The following is a 14,176-nucleotide window of genomic DNA, read 5'->3' as shown; positions in this document are numbered from 1 at the left end:
GCTTAGTGTAGGCAACACTGAGCTGGCAGGACTAATGCTCTGACTCGGTATAAGGCATTGTTCTTTGAGTTCAAGCTGATGACTAATTGAGACTGCACACACATCTACCTGCTAGTGAGCATCACTGAATTATGATGGAGCTGACTTCCAGTAGACATGCATAGGATTGACCTGTAAATGTGACAGCTAACATTGGCCAAGGACATGTGATGCCACTGCTGCCCATCTGCCCATTTGCAAAGCCCAGAGCAACATGGGTCCAGGATATCTCAAGGACCGCCTGAACTCTTATCATTCGGCTCAATCACCAAGATCCTCTGCAGGAGCACCTTTGGACGTTGCCTGAGTTGGTGAGGTTTGTTTGACAACAATGGGGAATGAGCCTTTATTGTCATCAGCCCAGTCCTGTGGAACACCCTGCCCATAGAAATTCAGCAGGCATCTGCTGAAAACCTTTCTGCCATGTCTCTGCAGGCAGTTAAGAATACATCCCCAACAATGGTCAAAAGATGCTTGCTTTTAATTATTTTTACTTGGTCTTAACTGATTATGATTTTATTGTTTGGTTTTATCTTTATATTGTTGTAAACAGCTAGGTATTTTATGACACAGCAGTATATAAATATTTTTGCAAACAAACAAACGAATGCCAACCATGACCCAGAGTCACCATCACAGCAATTTGCAATCTTGCGATCTCCTCCACTGAAGACAGAAAGCATTACAGGGCCACAGATGCAATCATTGGGCAAATTAAGGGGAATAGTTTTGTTTTACCTATATCCCCACCCAAGTCTTGTCTCCTGAAGTTTCTCAGGATGATGGGTTTATACCTGGTCCCTAGGACACTGACTTGTTCTCCTCCTGACTCTCCATTTCTATAACTAGGGCTTTGCTGCTTTGGCAACTTCAAAATTCTACACTTCAGTATCTCAGATTTTTTGCTTAGAAGAACTGGGTTCTGCAACCTGTGGGAAGTGCTCAAATTAAGCACCTACTTGCTGGTTTCGAGTAACGCATTTTCATTCTGCAGTTAAGTCATAGCCAAGGGAAGATGGTGCATCTTGTTCCAGGTTCCCTCTGACCGCCCCTGCCAGTTTCAGAGATTCCCCAGGCATTGGCAATGACATGAAATTATAAAATGCCCCCATTTACGCAACTCTCTCGTATGAAAAAGAAGAACATTTAAATGGTTTGTAACAAACACCAACAAGTCTTGGGCACACAGGCAAGTGAGCCAACTAGAGAATCAGACTATTCAGAGCTGCAGAAAAGGCTGATTTTTGCAGACTAATAACCCCAGCTATTGGCCTAACATTTTAATCATTTTGTTCCAATGGCTTGTTTCTCACAGAATTAGCAACAATGAATGGCTAAAATACCTCAGATCATATATGTCTAATTGCAGTCAAGAGCAGCTCTTGTCTGCATGTACATTTCAATTTACCTCTGGGGATAATGTTTGTTAATTGTATTTCTTTTATATGCTGGTGGTGGAGGGGGGGAGAAAGCTGCTTACTCAAAAAGGGGCTAAGTGTTCCCTTCTATCCCTTTGTTCGCACAAGAAGCTAAAGTCACTTCAAGAGGCACTTAATCCCATCATCCATGGTTACAATTGCCTTACAGCGTCAGTCAAAAAGAATCCGAAGTAAATGCAGCTATATTATGTAATTAAAAGAAATTCAGGTAGTTATTGCCAGGGGCACTTTCCAGGTCCAAATACGTAAAATGGCACTGCAGGGATCCTAAATACTGTAGTGTTTTAAATCTGGTCAACCACAATATCGCACAGATCAAGAGGAGGAATATGCAGAAAAGGAAAACGCCTCTCTCCTAGTGTGCATTGTGAAGCAAGAGGAAAGAGGAGGGACTTTCTGACCTTTGAAGTGGCAAGAACCTACAGAAGCCCATCTGAAAAGGGAAATAAAAATATCAAGAGGAAGAGAAACAAACAGACTTATTACAGAAGGCCCCAGTTCCAATTGTAATTGTTAAAAACGATGTAATATATAAAAAATTGAATCATCTTTAATGCTTTTGTTCAGGTTATCCAGTGTTCAAAATACATATTTCCTTCACTATTGCGGAGGAGCCTGGCATAGCATTTGATAGCTGCCTGTAAAGCGCTGATCTTAAAGAGATTTACTAGAAAGTTTAGTGTCACGAGTCTAAAGTTAATTTCAAGGAATTGGTGGCCAATTAAGGAAGCAACATGTTTGATATCCAGATGTTTCACAGCAGTTGATCTAGCAACTCCAAATGGTGTGGATTTAGCAACATTCTCTAATTAAGTTGATACAGAAACCAAAACCATGCCAACCAACATATCAAACACACACCTTATATATATAGTTTTCCTGCTTTTCCCCCTTATAACAAACAACTGCTTGGAAGTTTTGTTTTTTCAAAACAATGTCACAGCCTCCTTTTCCATCAGATTGTTTCAGTGGAAGATTAGAAGCTGGGTTCTGAGGGTTTGGGGAACTTGAGCTTTTAAAAACACAACCTTAGAAACACGATTCAGTTCATAATATGGCCTCCATAATGAGCCTCATATTCTGCTGTAAATAAGAGATTGACTCTGCTAAAACAGATGGGCACAAACAGGTTCAAGCTGACTGTAAGTGAAATCAGCACTAAGGACAGTGTCTCCAGTTGAAACTGCCTACAGTGATTAAAATAGCTATTACAAAAGCCCGAGAAAGTACACAGTCCAGTGCAAGCAACAGAAAAACATGGGGGGAAGGGGCTAGTAATGCTATTTTTAAAAATTAACCCCAGCAATGACAAACCCTGGATCTCAAAAGAACAGATTGGGATCGGTGACACCACAGAGCAGTTGCCTGCTGGAAAACCAAACCGGTAGCAAGAGAGAAAAAGGGAGGCTTCCAAGTGACCCTCTGCAAATAAACTGCTAAAATAGGTAGGTTTATTCTTACTGGAGATATAAGAATATAAACGGTGCATGAAACATCACTGGTTACCTTGCTGTTGTTTTAAAGGATGCACAACAAGGCAGCAGAGAACCCGAGCTGAAACAATAACACCAATCAAATGTTTTAATCTAAAGTCTTTGTTTATTTTTTGTGACACTTTAACAACATCCTCCATACATTTACTTGGATGCTAAGTTTCCTGATTTCAAATGGAACCTAAGTCTGCTTATAACTGTAGTCTTCAATTATTTTCTCCCGCTTGATGTCACAATATCATCAATTTAAAAATGATGTATATAGAAAAAAGGGTGGTGAAATCCTTTCAAGGAATGATAGGACTAACTACAAACCGACAGAGAACTGACAAAGGCCTAGAATAATTGATCTCAACCATAAAATGATGAAATACTACCATAGGTTAAATAGTTAACCAAGACCACTCCCCTCCCACTAGGTCTAACCCCTATGACCTTTCCTTTAACTCATCAAGTAAATAATCTCCATGATACTGACATTGCGGTTTGCAAATATCAAGGGCTCTTCCAAACATCTTTTCATTTAAAGCAGAGAAGGACACAATCTGGAAGCAGTGCAATTTCATCAAAGTTGCTTTTAATGAATTGTTTTCAATGGAAGCTAAGCACTCTCACACAGGAGACCGAGGCAAGTAATTTGTTGAGAAATTTAAAAAAGGAAAACTGTAAGACTTGGGAGTAAGAGTCCTGGGTTTCAATGGAATTTAAGTAAGGTAGTTCTCTTTAGGCCTCTAGAAAAGTAAGCTGAGATCAATTACTTCCAGGTACAAATCCTTTGATATAGATTGATATGATTCTTATAACTCAGGAGTCACCAACCTTTCTGGACCAGGGACACATTCCAATTTTTGGGAGAGTGTTGGGGGTGCCAGTCACAAAATGGCTGCCATGGGGAAGGATGGCATAACTCAAAATCAGAGAGATAACTATCCTGACAACCTTATGCTTATTACAGGAAGTAAGCAATGCCCTGACTGTGGACATCAAACAATAGTGTTTGTGCACACACACACACTGATGGTGTTGCTGCCTAACAACAAGGGAGAGCGTTTCTTGGTACCATGGAAAATGGCATATCACACTCACTCTAATTTCACAGAAATCTCTTAGAAGGTACATGCACATTTTGCCCCACAAATTTATTTTAAGAGATCTGCTTTTTCTTTAAAAAACAAACTAACTCAAAACTGGGAAACTTCCCTGGGGCATCAATTAAATCCTTCACGGGCATCACGGTGCCCACAAGTGTCAGATTGGCAACCCCTGATATAACCCAACAAAAATACCATTTAGGCACCAAACCTATACCCAATCCTTACTTAGGAGAAAGTCCTATTTAATTCAACAGGACTTACTTGACTAGATATACATAGACATTGTTAGCTGATGTGCCACAATCTCTGTCACCCATTTTTAACAATTTCACCATTTCATTAGCTTCTATCTGATTAAACTAGAAGAAATGAAGAAAACATGCATTTGTATGACCATGCTATTTTCAAATAAAATACCTAACAATGGACATGAATCTGATATAACTGAGGATCCAGAATATATGGTCCTGTTGTTTCGATTCTCCCAAAAGCTGCAATTCTGGTTCTATTCTACGTAGCCCAGTCTATTCAAATGCCGTGCAGTCCTTGCTTGCATCAGTTTAATTCTTGCCACATAAGTTATATCTAATATGAATGGACATGGCCAATTTTGTGACATGAAGCTATCCACCAAAATGTTATAAATTTGACATAAAAAACAAGTTAACTGACAGAAAGGTTTGTGTGAACATGCTGATGATGTTAGACTATGACTTCCACTGCATATGTAGAGTACACAATAATACAAGTCACTGACAGTCATAAACAAAAGTCATTCTGTATTTTCATTTACCACCTGCATTTTGAAGTAATTTGCATTGGTTAAATCCATGTAGGTTAGATCTATCAATGACTACAAGCCCGGTTGGCTAAGTGCAACCTCTTTATTCCAATTTAACATGCCTCTGATAACCAGATGGTTGGAATAAGTTTGAGATGGCTATCATCTCTGTAGCCTGATTGTGGATTTCCAAGGGCATCTGGCTGGATGCCATTGGAAAACTATGGGAAAACTGGCTGGAAGCTATTGGAATATTGAGCTAAACTGGCCCTGGTGTGATCCAAGCAAAGCATGTTCTGATAACCGTAATAGCAATGCATTACCATACTTCACAAGTGAATAAATGGAAACATATTTTTGAGGGGGGAAATGTATTGAAATGACTTAAATTCATTTACCACCACCACCCCCATATCCAAGAACTGAAACAAGTATGAAGCAATATCCTCACATATTTAATAAAATATTATTTTATCTATCGCACGACTCTCAAGTACAATGTAACAATGGCTTATCAAATCCCCAAGGCTGCTAAATTCTCAATTAGCAATTCTCAATCAAAAGGATCCTTCCCCTTTCTTTCTATCTATCCCAAGAGTCAGTCTCTCATTGTAATTAATTTTTCAGGGCTTTTAATTATAGAAATGGAAAATCATACTCAAGTTGTATTAACTGGAAAAGAATGATATGATATCCCATGAGTTTACTACATACTTCGCAATTCACTCTTTACAGAAACCTTTTAATAATAATTACAGGCATAATAAGCAAGATAACTACCATATTAGGCTCCAAAACTGAGCCCCAATAGCATATTATGAAGATGGATATTCTGGATCATTTTATAAGAATACTGAGGTGGTACCTGCTCTGAAATAACTGCACCACACGTAATACCAAGGTGAAAAAACAGTGCAGAATTAAGAATGAATAGTTCCAGTTATTTGTTTGAAAAAAGAACCTAGTCTCAAAAGTGCACAGCAAAGTCCTGAAAACACAATCCTGGCTCAAACAGCATAATGCTCATCTCAGTAATTCTGACAACAAGCCTGTAAGGTAGGTTAGTAGTATTACAGTAACTTACGAGGGGGTTACGTTCTGGGGATTGTACCTAATGCCAAAATCGTGTATGGTCAAAAAGACATTGGGTGCAATGTTGGGTGGGACTGCCAAAGTCTCTCCCCCGATGCCCACCCCCTTCCCAGCCCCTTTTAATTAAAACTTCTTTTTTTGGCCAAATATGTAAAGCTGAATATGCACAAATAAAATGCACGTAAATTGTGGGCTTATTATATTCCCATTTAGCAGCTCAAAGCTGAGGGTGAGAGAGTAATGACTTGCAGGTTGTACACTGATAGCTGATTAAACAAAGGGATCAACCCCATACACAAGAAGCTGGCATAAAGGTAAAGGTAAAGTGGTACCTATTTATCTACTTGCACTTTGACACGCTTTCGAACTGCTAGGTTGGCAGGAGCAGGGACTGAGCAACGGGAGCTCACCCCATCGCAGGGATTCGAACCACCGACCTTCTGATCGGCAAGTCCTAGGCTTTGTGGTTTAACCCACAGCGCCACCCGCGTCCCACCAGCATAAAGTAACACCAGATCCAAAGTCCATTCAGTATTGCTGGCTGAATTGGTCTGAGCCTGGCAGAAGAAAAACAAGACTTTAAAATAGGGTTTTAAGTTACACCAGCCTTTTTTTCCTCTGGCTTAACTTACTCCTGGTTGCCAAGTCACAAGACTGCGCTGAATAGGCTTAGGATTCAGCCTAAGTCCCTCTGGTCCCACCACAACCCTTTTGGGGGGTTTACAGCATCTTAAGATCCATTAGATTCTGCTCTCTCAAGTGGGTACTGGCTGCACCTGGATGGGGGAGATATGTCAGTGTTATCTCTAGATGAGCTGAGGATGAGGGAATTAAGTCTGTGTGGCCTGGGCTGGACCAGGAATCTAGACCAGCCAGAGGGCTGCTGAATCTTAGCCTTGCTCGTTAATTTTATTCCATAAAATAAACTTGGCCCAGTGGCAGATTGGCAACTAGTGCCAACTTCTAAGCACAGGTGTTATATGCTTATAAGACCTCATTCTTGTCAGCAATCGCGCTGCAGCATTCCACACTAACTGCAGCTTCTGGATGAAGCGCAAGAGAAGCAGTAATCCACATTGCAATAATCCACCCTTGATGTAATCAGCGCATGAACTACTTTGGCCAGGCTCTCCTGGTCCAAGAATGACTGTAGCTGTCGAACCTCAATTCCCCATAAACCCAGAAGCTCTTGGTACAGGATTGCTCCCTAAGGCCCTCCAAGCTGATGATTTAGTTCCTTAGATAGTCAATCAGTAGCAAAACTAGAACTGAATCCATCAGACTTATAACTGTTTTCAACCCTTTTAAACTATAATTGTTCCAGGGAATTACAACCAAAACCAAGAAATAAAGTAAGCACAAACGCAGATGGTGGCCAAGGATCAATATAATCTACAATAATAAAAGTAGACACGGCTTGATGAAAACAAGTAAATTAGCAATTAGCAAATTTTAAAAACCACCCCCCTTCAGTCCCAAGGGTCATTTGCAATAAAAAGAATAAACAAACACTTGTGTGTATAAGGTGTATAAGGTGTTATTTTTTTAAAATTAAAACTAAACAGCTCTAAAGGCCAACTTGCTCACCACAGCTATTTTTGTGTGTCAACTTACAAAGTACATATGCCCCTATTATGCACACAGTGGGAATCTCTTATCTGTCTTTCACAGGTGCCATCAACTTACGTGGCTATGATTGCTACTATCCACATCCATTTGGGTAACAGTGGATCACAATAAAAACCAATTGAAACTTGCTCTAAATGTTAAGAATCAAAAGTTGTTCTGTTCCCAGCAGGTCCCAGTTTCTTGGATCTTCTCTCCTCTTTTTTTAAAAAACCACAAACCTATAGGCAGAATTCCATCATCAGCACCTTCCAGCACTGAATCTGTGATAGTCCCCTTTCCTTTTTTCTTCCTTAAAAACAGATCTACAAAGGCAACATCCTCTTCTTCGAGATCGTTCTCAGTGACAGAGAGTGAAGGAGACGGAGACAAGCCCATTGCACCGAAGACATGCCTAATTTGCCCATGAAAAGTGTTAAAAAGTAATCCAGCCTCTCTAGGGAGTAAAGGCATTTTAGGCACTCACTGTCATTAATTTAAAGTGCAAAGGATGGGGCCCAGTAACAACCGAGGACACAAAAGACCCCGGGATAAGAAACTGGCTGAAGAAGAACACAATGTGATTTTTGTTTCTGGCTACACACCCACAATGCTGGCTGCCAAACTTCTTTCGCAGTGTTTAACATTGTGGGTTGGAACGTAAATCCGAAGATTTCGACAGGACTGACTACTGACTACTGAGGATCTAGGATTCAAAGAATGAAGGCACTAGTTCAGATCACCCAAGGGTGCTTTCGAGCTCAGGGCCAGCAGACTGCAGCCCACACTGCAAAAGCAGTTCCTGGGACGGCTTAGAGGACTGCAGTTCAAAGAGGGGAAAGGACAAAAGGCTTGTCAAAAGTCTTGGCTGTGCTTGAAGCAGAGGACCATAGAGAGCTTCCTTGCACCAGATCAGACTATTTGTTACCCCAGCTCAGCATTGTCCACTATGGTCTCAGACGGGGGTCTTTTATCTCATGTGCTATCTGACCCTTTCAAGTGGAGATGACAGGGACCTTCTACAAGCAAAGCATCTGCACTGAGCAATGAGCCCACCTAAATACGATGGTCAGCACGTTGGGTTCTGCCCACAGTATTTAAGCTTGTAGGAATGAATAGAAAGGCTTTGCTTTCATGGAGGAAAGGCAAAAGGTGAACACAGGGACATCATTGTGTTAGGGGGCTTAGGCTGCTCCATGCCTCTGATATAATAATAATAATAATAATAATAATAATAATAATAATTATTATTATTATTATTATTATTTAAGGGACACGGGTGGTGCTGTGGGTAAAACTTCAGCGCCTAGGACTTGCCGATCGCAGGGTCGCCGGTTCGAATCCCCGCGGTGGGGTGCGCTCCCGTCGTTCGGTCCCAGCGCCTGCCAACCTAGCAGTTCAAAAGCACCCCCGGGTGCAAGTAGATAAATAGGGACCGCTTACCAGTGGGAAGGTAAACGGCGTTCCGTGTGCTGCGCTGGCTCGCCAGATGCAGCTTGTCACGCTGGCCACGTGACCCGGAAGTGTCTGCGGACAGCGCTGGCTCCCGGCCTATAGAGTGAGATGAGCGCACAACCCTAGAGTCTGTCAAGACTGGCCCGTATGGGCAGGGGTACCTTTACCTTAATAATAATTTATTTATTTATACCCCGCCCATCTGGCTGAGTTTCCCCAGCCACTCTGGGCAGCTTCCAATTGAGTGTTAAAAACAATACAGCGTTAAATATTAAAAACATCCCTAAAATGGGGCTGCTTTCAGATGTCTTTTAAAGATAAGATAGCTACTTATTTCCTTCTCATCCTCCAAACTTCCTCCTGCATGTGTAGCCTTTATCCTGGGTTCTTCATGATGCCAGCCTGTGACGCAATGTTGGGAGCAACTGGGATAGGTAGATAGGTAAGATGTATTGGAATTATACTGCTGTACTCAGATGGCTTCTCCAAGTAGCGGAGGGGCAAAACACTAGGTTTGGTTTTCCTTGGAAGGAGCTCACTAGAGTCATGTCCAGTTTCAAGTATTTCCTAACCATTTGCAAGACTTAAGGAAGATCATCTAACAATTCTTATAGAAATACATCCAATGGATGTGGCCACTGGAATATCCCAGGCTATTAACACTCACGACTCAAAGTTACCAGTGTCCTATTCACAGGAATCTGACAGTAAACACACAACACTGCATTGTTACATGTTATTTTCTTTAACATGAAGCAACCTGACCACACCACTTCCTCTCCCTCGCCACCTTGACTCAGAGGCACAAGCTGACAGGTGTGTCCATTGGAGGGTGTCCATTAACAATGAGGTATAAAGAACAGAAAGATGAGAGCCAGGACAAGGATTAAACTCTTTCAGTAATCCACCAAGGAGACAAATGAGTCATATGATCCTAAAAAGGACTGGTTGTGAGATGCAGAGAGAAGGCTGAGGAATCTCAAAATGGCCTCCTTCTTCAGGTGCAAACTTCTACATGTGCAAATGGCTTTAGATACCTATTAGGTCCATAAATTACCATATAGCATATATTCAACACAAAAAAACAGTAACAATTTGTTGCTGACTAAGGACAGCTGGACATGTAAAGCGCCCCATTGCCTTCAGTAGCTATGGGCTTCATCAAACCTAAATTCGGCCCTAGTTAATGGTCTGATTCAGCATAAGGTGACTGAAAGTATCTACTTCTTCATGGCTTGTTCAAGTTGGTCCAATTACTGAAGCCAATGCATTCTTATTACCTTGGATGCAATCCACAACAGTTGCTACCTGAAAATGTGCAAGGCAACCTACAGAAAAGGTCCCAAGTAGCTCCGTTTGTGAAATTTCTCACAACGTGCTATCAATTCTTTGGAATAACCCAATCTGGAAGGACCTGTCTCTTAGGGTCTGTACCTTTTTGTCCTTTGCCTGTCCCTTAGTAGATGGGTTAAGTATCTAGCCCAAAGTTAATCCACTGCAGACTTTTTTACAGTATCATTGCAGATGACGTCTGGAAGCAACAGTTTATGTGGCTTCACAATGTTTGGTGTGTTGCTCTATGGCATTGCAGAAACGTGAAAAATTATGCAGATTCTGGTCATGTCACCTCTAAAAGGTGTACCAATTCTGACTTGTTGCCTGCACATATATCATAGTTGCTGGAGAGCACAGGAGGAAATAGATGATTCTCATGTTTGAAGAACTGCTCAATATTAATATCATACCACAGATTCACCAGGAAAAGTCTTCAGGTGGTTTTCTTATTACTTCTTCTCGTCTGCTGCACTGAAAGAAGACATTTTCCTGGGTATAAGCTCCTGTTAGCAAGTTGTTCCTCAACAAAGGGGCTGTACAGATTTTTTTTAATGTTATTTTATTTTACCAATTCTCTCTGCGGAAGCTGTCCTCTCAAGAATTTCTTTATCTGCAATGACCCAGATGCCAATAACATCAAGGTCTTGACCAGTTTCCATGAACGGATTGCCAAGCTCTGTGAAGCAATCCCTCACATATTTCCCCCCTTGCTGATTTAAGGACACTACAACTTCTCAGTTAGTTCATGTTTTTCTAGACTACCAGAAAAAAAGGCACACACAGAGGAATAATAATAAAGTGGCATGGAGGGGTGGGAGAGCGGGGGGGGGGAGGCCAGCAGCCCTCGTGAGAGTCTTTGGGTGTAGGACAGGTTGCTAGAGACAGTTATCAGAGGAGGCAAGAAAGACTTGTGGAGGGGTTTGGAAAGGCAATGGAGGGGTTTGCAGTGCAGAGGAGGTAGTTGGCAGAGCTTCAGACTGCATAATGGCCTCAGAATGCAAGACATAATCATTGTCATCAGCTTCTGAGAAACCAAAGAAGAGGAGAAGTTGGCTTTGCTGGACTACTTGAGGGATGGCAAATATGTGCGTGTTGTGGCATGCAGGTTCGGCTGCATGAGGAGATCTGTGGGGCTGTGGCAACAAGTGCAAAGGTGACCAGCCAGGTGCAGGTCAAGGCTTTGGTGAACACGGAGAAGGCACTGGATGGAAGAGGAAGAAGAGTTTGGATTTGATATCCTGCTTTATCACTACCCTAAGGAGTCTCATAGCAGCTAACATTCTCCTTTCCCTTCCTTCCCCACAACAAACACTCTGTGAGGTGAGTGGGGCTGAGAGACTTCGAAGCAGTGGTGTAGCGTGGGGGGTGCAGGGGGGCCCGGCCGCACCGGGTGCAACATCTGGGGGTTAGGGTTAGGGGGTGCAAATCCACGGGTTAGGGGGCGCTAATTACTTGCCTTGCCCCGGGTGCTGACAACCCACGCTACACCACTGCTTCGAAGAAGTGTGACTGGCCCAAGGTCACCCAGCAGCTGCATGTGGAGGAGCGGAGACGCGAACCCGGTTCCCCAGATTACAAGTCTACTGCTCTTAACCACTACACCACACTGGCTCTCACAACATGAACCAGAAACATACTTCTGTGGACGACAGCATCTTGCACCAAAAGCCTCTATGAGAACTTCAAACCTTCCACCCACAGATGGGGACCAGCCTGCCAAGGAATTGAAAGCCAGCCCAGGTTGGCTTAACATCTTTAAGACCCATTTCAACCTGAAGAACATCCAAACGACAGGGGAAGTTGCACCCGCAGACAGAGAGGCTGCAAAGATGTGCAATGCACCACTAACATGGCTACTGCATGACAAGGCATACCTTCTAGAGCAAGTCTTCTGATGCAGACAGGGCTTTTCTGCAAGAAAATGCCAGAGTAGACTTATATTGCCAAAGCTGAAAAGCAAGCCCTTGGCTTCATCACTGCAAAGGATCGAGTGACTGTGCTGCTCTGTGGCAATGTGTCTGGTCACTTAAAGCCAGGCTTGCTATACAAACCACCCTGTGCCCTAAAAGGCAAGAACAAGAACCTGCTTCCTGGGTTTTGGCAATCCAACAAAAAGGCCTGGGTGACTTCATCGTCATTTCTGGACTGGTTCCACTACATCACTCCAGAGGCAGAGGAGAAGCACCTGCAGATTAAAGCAATGCTGGGCATCTTGAGAGACGCCACTTTGCACACAGTAAGGGAGAGGTTGTCTCCTGCCCCATATCCCCCAATACAACCTCTCCCTCATCCAGCCTCTGGATCAAGTTGTGATTTACTGCTTCAAGGCTGCTTACGTGAAGCTCACCTGCTCCTGAATGATCAATGCGATGGACGCCGATCTGGATCGTCCATTGCATCACCTACGTCAAGCAGGCAGTGGATGCAATCAAGCCTGAAACAGTGAGTACATGCTGGTGGAACGTGTGGACGGAATGGGTGCAGGAATTCAAGGGATTTCCAAGCATTGCCACCGTGGTGGAGAACAATGTGCAGATGGCCAGGCACGTTGCTGCTGGTGGCTTTGTTGACGTCACTCAGTAAGAAGTGGAAGAGCTAATGGAGGCCCAACAGGTATTGAAGAGTTGCAAGAACTTGCCAGATCAAGCTCAGAATACAAAGCTGAGGATGAGGATGGTGAGCTGGAGCCTGCATAAAATGTTCCAACTCTTCCAAGTCATAAATCATGCAAATGATCTGTTTGCACAGTTTGACCATGGAGAGCAGCCTTAAGACGATCTGTGGCATCACAGGCACTCTGAGATGGTACAAGGAAATGTTTGATGAGCTCAAGAGACAACAGAAGCAGCAGCAGCTGCCAATCACCATGTTCCTCACAAAGAAACCAGCAGCAGTAGATGTGCCCAGACAACCCATCCTGGATCTGAACCACAGCCAAGCACTTCTGGCTACTGGTCAGCCCCCCTAGTCCTCATATCATCTGCAGCAGCATCCAGTGAGGGAGAGGAGAAAGAAGACTGAGAAGGCTGAGAGCTGCATTTGTCCTTCACAAGTAAGTGTAGCGATTTTTTTTTTTAATCACAATTTGCTGGGAGAGAAACAAACCACGAGGGCTGGTTTGCTAAGTCAATACAGGGGTTTGTTTCCTCTAGGCTTGGCAAAGGGTGGAGCAGGGTGGGTGCAACTTGAGCAGAATGCACCTGCGCATTGTTTGTTCACCGTAAACCATAGTTCATTTCAGACTATGGCTTCCCATGATGTTTGGATGGTACCAATGCCTTGTTTATAATAACTTTTATTTGTACTTACCATGAATAATTTAAAGCCAGGAAAACTACCTGTATTCATTATCACCTGGACTAATGTATGTCAGCTTATTTGCACCTACGTTTGATGAAAAATGCTAGATAAATTTTAGGGTCATGGGTATTTCCAATAGCAAATAAACAAACATTTTTATGAGGTCTGATACTATACCTCTGCCCTACATAAAAACGAAGCCTAACTAAATTTCCTGACAGCTCAGAAAATACATTTTCATCATATATAGGTATTATACAGCTATCTCACTTCAGACGTTCTGAATGCACTAGCAATGGTACAAATGCGGAAGCAAAACAGTTGGTATCTATAGATGGGGTTGAGCTGCCGGAACTTGTTGAGTTTTTTGTTTTGTTTTTTAAGGGGAAGGACTTCTCTTATTTGCCCGCTCACCCCACCGTTGCAGAAAAAATTATAAACTTTTCCTGCCGCCCAACACCTCTGCTGTGCAGCCCTGAACAAAACACTACAGAGGTGCTGGAATGCAACTCAGTTCCGGTCAGTTTCAGCTGAGAAAAAACC

At 42.7% G+C, this 14,176-nt stretch overlaps 1 protein-coding gene across 4 annotated transcripts in view; it reads right to left on the bottom strand.

Moving 5' to 3' along the window:
• Positions 1–14,176, bottom strand: part of CLYBL (citramalyl-CoA lyase) — a 187,056-nt gene that overhangs the window by 77,190 nt on the left and 95,690 nt on the right. The gene's annotated exons all lie outside the window — the stretch shown is intronic.

This window comes from Podarcis gaigeae (assembly GCF_964106915.1).
Source record: "Podarcis gaigeae genome assembly, chromosome: 4".
In the NCBI taxonomy this organism is placed as follows: domain Eukaryota; kingdom Metazoa; phylum Chordata; class Lepidosauria; order Squamata; family Lacertidae; genus Podarcis; species Podarcis gaigeae.
Note: the sequence above shows the minus strand (reverse complement) of the source record. Positions and strands in the feature narration are given on the sequence as shown.